Source organism: Salmo salar, chromosome 15 (assembly GCF_965601325.2).
Source record: "Salmo salar chromosome 15, fSalSal1, whole genome shotgun sequence".
Lineage (NCBI taxonomy): Eukaryota > Metazoa > Chordata > Actinopteri > Salmoniformes > Salmonidae > Salmo > Salmo salar.
In genome coordinates this window covers 68,624,937-68,635,000 of record NC_138305.1, presented here as the reverse complement: position 1 = coordinate 68,635,000, position 10,064 = coordinate 68,624,937, and the positions used below count along the sequence as shown (strand labels likewise).

The 10,064-nt window shown below is 45.1% G+C and overlaps 1 protein-coding gene across 3 annotated transcripts in view; it reads right to left on the bottom strand.

Annotated features, from left to right (window-relative positions):
- LOC106571905 (RAF proto-oncogene serine/threonine-protein kinase) overlaps window positions 1-10,064 on the bottom strand; it is a 35,508-nt gene that overhangs the window by 6,512 nt on the left and 18,932 nt on the right. The gene's annotated exons all lie outside the window — the stretch shown is intronic.

Sequence of the window (10,064 nt, the reverse complement as noted above, 5' to 3'; positions counted from 1 at the left end):
TGCTCAGAGAGCTAGTCCACACAATCCAGACAGAACAAACCCACAAAACAGACCAGCACAACAACACCCCCCCATCCCCCCCCAACAAGACCCAGAGGGCAGAAGGTGGAGATGGATGGCTGTCAGAGAGCTGGCTGCTCTACAAACTCAAGTGAGAGAACTTAAAGAGGCACACATGGCACTGAAGGACGAGGTCAGAAAGCTGAGGTGTGAGAGAGCAGAACACTCACCCAGACAAGCCAGCAGAACAGCCCACCTCAGACCTGGACCACAACAATGGGACAGACAACACAGGATCCACCAACCCAACAGACCCCACCCCCTCCTAACAGCCCTCCTGTCAGTTCCCCAGATAGCCCTCCTGACAACTCCCCCACATCCTTTGTGGACACACAAAAGCCAGAGATTTTGCTCCTAATTGACTCAAAATGGCAAATACATTCAAGAGGATAAACTTTTTCCCAAACACAAAGTGGCTAAACTCTGGTGCCCAAACACTAGGCATGCCCTGGAGCTGTTGTCAGAGGACAGACTAGGGTCCCCCAGCCACATCATAATTCACACGGGCACAAATGACCTGAGGGCCCAGCAGGAAAGGGTGGCAACAGCACTCAAGGGAGTGATTGAAAAATCTTCTTCCACTTTCCCCAACGCACATGTGGTTATCTCCACCCTGCTACCACGAAAAGACTTTCACCCTGCTACCATACAGCATTTCGCGAGACTGTGCCTCAAAACATAATGTTGTCACACCCTGATCTGTTTCACCTGTCTTTGTGCTTGTCTCCACCCCCCCTCCAGGTGTCGCCCATCTTCCCCATTATCCCCTGTGTATTTATACCTGTGTTCTCTGTTTGTCTGTTGCCAGTTCGTTTTGTTTGTGCAACCTACCAGCGTTCGTTTGTTTCTTGCTCTCGTTTCATTGTCCTTCCCGGTTTTGACCCTTCTGCCTGCCCTGACCCTGAGCCTACCTGCCGTTCTATACCTTGCCCCACCTCACTGGACTATTGACCCCTGCCTGCCCTGACCCTGAGACTGCCTGCCTTCTGGACCCTTTGCACCCTCTCTGGATTACTGACCCCTGCCTGCATTTGACCTGTCCTTTGCCTGCCCTTGTATTAGAAATAAACGTTTGTTTCTTCGACACTGCATTGGGGTCATACCTGAAACGTGATAGTACGAACTGGCCCCCATGCAACTAGGCAGAGCTAAGCTGTCTCCAGCTGAACGTCTATACAGGCTTCACTCTAAGAGCTGCCTGCATTGCGGGACTACTGGTCATTTTGTCTCCACCACTAAAAGACCAGGCTCACCGGTAGGAGGGAGTACTCTGGTGGGCCATACGGAGAACTTTTCTTCTCCGCTTACTCACATCCCTTTTCATGCCATGTTGCTAAGACCACTCCAAGAAAATCCTGGCCACAACCTATATAGGCCTCCACATTTATGACCTATGCCCCTTCTGCCCACCGCATGCCCCCCGACCCTGCCGTTAGGACCTCAACATGACAGCAGGATACATGCCCAGGCCATGAGCAGAGCAACAGATCTAACCCCCACTATTACACCCGCAGAAGCCCCATCCTGCGATCTAAGAGGTATGTATTAGATCAAATCAAATTGTATTTGTCACATGCGCCAAATACAACAGGTGTAGGTAGACCTTACAGTGAAATGCTTACTTACAAGCCCATAACCAAGTTAAGAAAAAGTGTTAATTAAAAAATAGATAAGTAAAAAATGTAAAATAAAAGTAACAAATAATTAAACAGCAGCATTAAAATAACAATTGCGAGGCTATATACTGGAAGTACCAGTACAGAGTCAATGTGCGGGGGCACTGGTTAGTTGAGGTAATATGTACATGTAGGTAGAGGTAAAGTGACTATGCATAGATAAAACATAGTAGCTGCTTAAAAGAGGGGTCTGGATAGCCATTTGATTAGCTGTTCAGGAGTCTTATGGCTTGAGGGTAGAGGCTATTAAGAAGCCTCTTGGACCTAGACTTGGCCCTCCGGTACCGCTTGCCATGCAGTAGCAGAGAGAACAGTCTATGACTAGGGTGGCTGGAGTCTGACAATTTTTAGGGCCTTCCTCTGACACGGCCTGGTATAGATGTCCTGGATGGCAGGAAGCTTGGCTCCAGTGATGTACTGGGCCGTACGCACTACCCTGTGTAGTGCCTTGCGGTCGGAGGCCGAGCAGTTGCCAAACCAGGCAGTGATGCAACCAGTCAGGATGCTCTTGATGGTGCAGCTGTAGAAACTTTTGAGGATCTGAGGACCCATGCCAAATATTTTCAGTCTCCTGAGGGGGAATAGGCTTTCTTGTGCCCTCTTCACAACTGTCTTAGTGTGTTTGAACCATGACAGTTTGTTTGTGATGTGGACACCAAGGAACTTGATCTGCTCCACTGCAGCCCCGTCGATGAGAATGGAGGCGTGCTCGGTCCTTCTTTTCTTGTAGTCCACAATTATTTCCTTTGTCTTGATAGCGTTGAGGGAAAGGTTGTTGTCCTGGCACGCGGCCAGATCTCTGACCTCCTCCCTATAGGCTGTCTCATCGTTGTTGGTGATCAGGCCTACCACTGTTGTATCAGCGGTGGTCTAGAGTTTTTTCCCCTCTGGTTGCACATTTAACATGCTGGTAGAAATGAGGTAAAACGGATTTGAGTTTCCCTTCTTTAAAGTCCCCAGGCTACTAGGAGCGCCGCCTCTGGATGAGCGTTTTCCTGTTTGCCTATGGCCCTATACAGCTCATTGAGTGTGGTCTTAGTGCCAGCATCGGTTTGTGGTGGTATATAGACAGCTATGGAAAATACAGATGAAAACTCTCTTGGTAAATAGTGTCGTCTACAGTTTATCATGAGATACTCTACCTCAGGCAAGCAAAAACTTGAGACCTTAGATTTCATGCACCAGCTGTTTACAAATATACATAAACCGCCACCCTTTGTCTTACCAGAGGCTGCTGTTCTATCCTGACGAAAAAGCTTCAAACCCGCCAGCTGTATGTTATTCATGTCGTCGTTCAGCCACGACTCAGAAACGTAAGATGCTAAACATGCTCTGCTCTGCTCACACCTACTGTGATGGTCCGGGCCTAAACCACACAAAAACAACACTAGACACTATGAAACACAAAGCTTTTACTATCTCATCCTGGAATATACAAGGTCTGAGGTCATCTGTCTTTGGCCTAAAGAGCAGGAACCCAGACAATACAGATATTGTCATCCTACAAGAAACATGGTATAAAGGAGATGGACCCACTGGTTGCCCTCTAGGCTACAGAGAGCTGGTAGTCCCATCCAACTACCAGGTGTGAAACAGGGAAGAGAAGCAGGAGGTATGCTAATTTGGTATAGAGCAGACTTAACCCACTCTATTAAATTAGTCAAAACAGGAACATTTTACATCTGGCTAGAAATGAATAAGGAAATTCTCTCAACAGAGAAAAATGTCCTCATGTGTGCTACCTATATCCCCCTAATAGAATCCCCATACTTTAACTCCATCCTATGGGGGAGATCAACAATTTCCAGGCTCAGGGATATGTCGCGACCTAAATGCCAGAACTAGACAAGAACCCGACACACTCAGCACACGGGGGGGACAAACACCTACCTGGAGATGACAGCATTCCCGTCCCTATATGCCTCCCCTGACACAACTGGGTATGTACATAGTCAATGATAGGCTTTGAGGGGACTCCTATAGTAGGTACACCTATAGCTCATCTCTTGGCAGTAGTACTGTAGAGTACTTTATCACTGACCTCAACCCAGTCTCTTAGAGCGTTCAGTCAGTCCACTGACACCCCTATCAGATCACAGCAAAATCACACTATACCTGAACAGAGCTATGCTCAATCATGAGGCATCAAAGCCAAAGGAACTGAATAATATTAAGAAATCTATAGATGGAAGGAAAGTAGTGTGGAAATCTACCATAAAACAATTAGACAACAACAAATTCAATCCCTTCTAGACAATTCCCTGGACTAAAAGTTTCACTGTAATTGTGAAGGTGTAAACTTGGCAGTAGAAAACCTAAACAGTACATTTGACCTCTCAGCTTCCCTATCAAATCTAAAAATGGCAACAGATAACCTAAAAAAATTAAAAACAATAACAAATGTTTTGATGAAGAATGCAAAAACCTAAGAAAGAAATTGAGAAACCTATCCAACCAAAAACATAGAGACCCAGAACACCCGTCTACGCCTTCACTATGGTCAATCACTATTTCAATACAGAAATGCACTACGGAAAAAGAAGGAACAGCACGTCAGATATCAGATCAATGTTATTGAATAATCCATAGACCAACCACTTCTGGGAAAAATCAGAAAACTCTAAAACAACAACGAAGAGTTATCTATCCAAAATGGAGATGTATGGATAAACCACTTCTCCAATCTTTTTGGCCCAAAACAAAGCAAAAACATATACATGATCAAATACAAATCTTAGAATCAACTATTAAAGACTACCAGAACCCACTGGATTCTCCAATTACATTGAATGAACAAAATACAAACCCCAAAATACAAACCCCAAATCCTAAATGAAATGATAAAATATGCAGACCACAAATTCCAATTGGCTATACTTAAACATCATCCTCAGCTCTGGCATCTTCCACAATATTTGGAACCAAGGACTGATCACCACAATCCACAAAAGTGGAGACAAATTTGACCCCAATAACTACCGGGGGATATGCATCAACAGCAACCTTGGGAAAATCCTCTGCATTATCATTAACAGCAAACTTGTACATTTCCTCAGTGAAAACAATGTACTGAGAAAATGTCAAATTGGCTTTTTAACAAATCACCGTACGACAGACCACGTATTCACCCTACACACCCTAATTGACAAGCAAACAAACCAAAGGCAAAGTCTTCTCATGATTTGTTGATTTCAAAAAGGCTTGAGACTCAATTTGGCATGATGGCCTTCTATACAAATTGATGGAAAGTGGTGTAGCTAGAAAAACATACGACATTATAAAATCCATGTACACAAACAAGTGTGCGGTTAAATCTGGAAAAAAAAAACATTTATTTCCACAGGGCCGGGGGTGAGACAGGGATGCATCTTAAGCCCCAGCCTCTTCAACATATATATCGATGAATTGGCGAGGGCACTAGAACAGTATGCAGCATCCGGCCTCACCCTACTAGAACCTAAAGTCAAATGTCTACTGTTTGCTGATGATCTGGTGCTTCTGTCCCACAACCAAGGACGGCCTACAGTCGTGGCCAAAAGTTTTGAGAATGACACAAATATTAATTTCCATGAAGTTTGCTGCTTCAGTGTCTTTAGATATTTTTGTCAGATGTTACTATGGAATACTGAATTATAATTACAAGCATTTCATAAGTGTCAAAGACTTTTATTGACAATTACATGAAGTTGATGCAAAGAGTCAATATTTGCAGTGTTGACCCTTCTTTTTCAAGACCTCTGCAATCCGCCCTGGCATGCTGTCAATTAACTTCTGGGCCACATCCTAACTGATGGAAGCCCATTCTTGCATAATCAATGCTTGGAGTTTGTCAGAATCTGTGGGGTTTTGTTTGTCCACCCGCCTCTTGAGGATTGACCACAAGTTCTCAATGGGATTAAGGTCTGGGGAGTTTCCTGGCCATGGACCCAAAATATTGATGTTTCGTTCCCCGAGCCACTTAGTTATCACTTTTGCCTTATGGCAAGGTGCTCCATCATGCTGGAAAAGGCATTGATCATCACCAAACCGTTCCTGGATGGTTGGGAGAAGTTGCTCTCGGAGGATGTGTTGGTACCATTCTATATTCATGGCTGTGTTCTTAGGCAAAATTGTGAGTGAGCCCACTCCCTTGGCTGAGAAGCAACCACACACATGAACGGACTCAGGATGCTTTACTGCTGGCATGACACAGGACTGATGGTAGCGCTCACCTTGTCTTCTCCGGACAAGCTTTTTTCCGGATGCCCCAAACAATCGGAAAGAGGATTCATCAGAGAAAATGACTTTGCCCCAGTCTTCAGCAGTCCAATCCCTGTACCTTTTGCAGAATATCAGTCTGTCCCTGATGTTATTCCTGGAGAGAAGTGGCTTCTTTGCTGCCCTTCTTGACACCAGACCATCCTCCAAAAGTCTTCGCCTCACTGTCAGCTGGTCCTTTTGTGGCAGGGCTGAAATGCAGTGGAAATGTTTTTTGGGGATTCAGTTCATTTGCATGGCAAAGAGGGACTTTGCAATTAATTGCAATTCATCTGATCACTCTTCATAACATTCTGGAGTATATGCAATTTGCCATCATACAAACTGAGGCAGCAGACTTTGTGAAAATGTATATTTGTGTCATTCTCAAAACTTTTGGCCACGACTGTACAGCAGCACCTAGATCTTCTGCACAGATTCTGTCAGACCTGGGCCCTGACAGTATATCTCAGTAAGACAAATATAATGGTGTTCAAAAAAAGGTTCAGTTGCCAGGACCACAAATACAAATTACATCTAGACACCATTGCCCTAGAGCACACAAAAAAACAATACATACCTCGGCCTAAACATCAGCACCACAGGTAACTTCCACAAAGATGTGAACGATCTGAGAGACAAGGCAAGAAGGGCCTTCAATGCCATCAAAAGGAACATAAAATTCAACATACCAATTAGGATCTGGCAAAAAATACTTTGTTATAGAACCCTTTACCATTTATGGTTGTGAGGTCTGAGTTCCGCTCACCAACCAAGAATTCACAAAATGGAACAAACACCAAATAGAGAGACTGCATGCAGAATTCTGCAAAAATATCTTCCGTGTACAATGTAAAACAGCAAATAATTAATACCTGCTAATTATCAAAATACAGAAAAGAGCCATTCAATTCTACAACCACCTAAAAGGAAGCGATTCCCAAACATTCCATAACAAAGCCATCACCTACAGAGAAATGAACCTGGAGAAGAGCCCCCTAAGCAAGCTGGTCCTGGGGCTCTGTTCACAAACAGACCCCACAGAGCCATCTATCTTCTGAGCTCGTGCTGCTAGGTGACCTAAACTGGGACATGCGTAACACCCCGGCCATCCTACAATCTAAGCTTGATGCCCTCAATCTCACACAAATGATCAATGAACCCACCAGGTACAACCCCAAATCCGTAAACACGGGCACCCTCATAGATATCATCCTAACTAACTCGCCCTCCAAATACGCCTCTGCTGTGTTCAACCAAGATCTCAGCGATCACTGCCTTATTGCCGGCATCCGTAATGGGTCTGCGGTCAAACGACCACCCCTCATCACTGTCAAATGCTCCCTAAAACACTTCTGCGAACAGGCCTTTCTAATTGACCTGGCCGGGCTATCCTGGAATGACATTGACCTCATCCTGTCAGTAGAGGATGCCTGGTAATTCTTTAAAAGTGCCTTCCTCACCATCTTAAATAAGCATGCTCCGTTCAAAAAATGTAGAACTGGGAATAGATATATCCCTTGGTTCACTCCAGACCTGTCTGCCCTTGACCAGCACAAAAACATCCTGTGGCGTTCTGCATTAGCATCAAATAGCCCCCGTGATATGCAACTTTTTAGGGAATTTAGGAACCACTATACACAGGCAGTTAGGAAAGCTAAGGCTAGCTTTTTCAAACAGAAATTTCCATCCTGTAGTACAAACTCAAAAAAGTTATGGGACACTAAAGTCCATGGAGAATAAGAGCACCTCCTCCCAGCTGCCCACTGCACTGAGGCTAGGAAACACTGTCACTACAGATAAATCCACAATAATTGAGAATTTCAATAAGCATTTTTCTACAGCTGGCCATGCTTTCCACCTGGCTACCCCTACCCCGGTCAACAGCCCTGCGCTCCCCACAGCAACTCACCCAAACCACCCCCACTTCTCCTTCACCCAAATCCAGATAGCTTATGTTCTGAAAGAGCTGCAAAATCTGGCCCGATAAAAATCAACTGGGCTAGACAATCTGGACCCTCTCTTTCTAAAATTATCTGCCGAAATTATTGCAACCCCTATTACTAGCCTGTTCAACCTCTCTTTCGTATCGTCTGAGAATCCCATAGATTGGAAAGCTGCCTCGGTCATCCCCCTCTTCAAAGGGGGAAACACTCTAGACCCAAACTGCTACAGACCGATATCTATTCTACCCTGCCTTTCTAAGGTCTTTGAAAGCCAAGTTAACAAACAGATTACCGACCATTTCGAATCTCACCATACCTTCTCCGCTATGCAATCTGGTTTCAGAGCTGGTCATGGGTGCACCTCAGCCATGCTCAAGGTCCTAAACAGTATCATAACCGCATCGATAAGAGACATTACTGTGCAGCCGTATTCATCGACCTGGCTAAGGCTATCGACTCTGTCAATCACAACATTCTTATTGGCAGACTCAACAGCCTTGGTTTCTCAAATGAGTGCCTCACTTGGTTCACCAACTACTTCTCCGATAGAGTTCAGTATGTCAAATCGGAGGGCCTGTTGTCCGGACCTCTGGCAGTCTCTATGGGGGTGCCACAGGGTTCAATTCTCGTGCCGACTCTCTTCTCTGTATACATCAATGATTTTGCTCTCGCTGCTGGTGATTCTTTGATCCACCTCTACGCAGACGACACCATTCTGTATACCTCTGGCCCTTCGTTGGACACTGTGTTAACTAACCTCCAGATGAGCTTCAATGCCATACAACTTTCTTTCCGTGGCCTCCAACTGCTCTTAAATGCAAGTAAAACTAAATGCATGCTCTTCAACCGATCGCTGCCCGCACCTGCCCGCCCATCCAGCATCACTACTCTGGACGGTTCTGACTTAGAATATGTGGACAACTACAAATACCTAGGTGTCTGGTTAGACTGTAAACTCTCCTTCCAGACTCACATTAAGCATCTACAATCCAGAATTAAATCTAGAATCGGCTTCCTATTTCGCAACAAAGCATCCTTCACTCATGCTGCCAAACATACCCTCGTAAAACTGACCATCCTACCGATCCTCGACTTCGGCGATGTCATTTAGAAAATAGCCTCCAACACTCTACTCAGTAAATTGGATGCAGTCTATCAGTGCCATCTGTTTTATCACCAAAGCCCCATATACAGTGGGGAGAACAAGTATTTGATAACCTGCAAAATCGGCAGTGTTTCCTACTTACAAAGCATGTAGAGGTCTGTAATTTTTATCATAGGTACACTTCAACTGTGAGTGACGGAATCTAAAACAAACAAAAATCCAGAAAATGACATCGTATGATTTTTAAGTAATTAATTTGCATTTATTGCATGACATAAGTATTTGATACATCAGAAAAGCAGAACTTAATATTTGGTACAGAAACCTTTGTTTGCAATTACAGAGATCATATACGTTTCCTGTAGGTCTTGACCAGGTTTGCACACACTGCAGCAGGGATTTTGGCCCACTCCTCCATACAGACCTTCTCCAGATCCGTCAGGTTTTGGGGCTGTCGCTGGGCAATACGGACTTTCAGCTCCCTCCAAAGATGTTCTATTGGGTTCAGGTCTGGAGACTGGCTATGCCACTCCAGGAACTTGAGATGCTTCTTACGGAGCCACTCCTTAGTTTCCCTGGCTGTGTGTTTCGGGTCGTTGTCATGCTGGAAGACCCAGCCACGACCCATCTTCAATGCTCTTACTGAGGGAATGAGGTTGTTGGCCAAGATCTCGCGATACATGGCCCTATTCATCCTCCCCTCAATATGGTGCAGTCGTCCTGTCCCCTTTGCAGAAAAGCATCCCCAAAGAATGATGTTTCCACCTCCATGCTTCACGGTTGGGATGGTGTTCTTGGGGTTGTAGTCATCCTTCTTCTTCCTCCAAACACGGCGAGTGGAGTTTAGACCAAAAAGCTCTATTTTCGTCTCATCAGACCACATGACCTTCTCCCATTCCTCCTCTGGATCATCCAGATGGTCATTGGCAAACTTCAGACGGGCCTGGACATGCACTGGCTTGAGCAGGGGGACCTTGCGTGCGCTGCAGGATTTTAATCCATGACGGTGTAGTGTGTTACTAATGGTTTTCTTTGAGACTG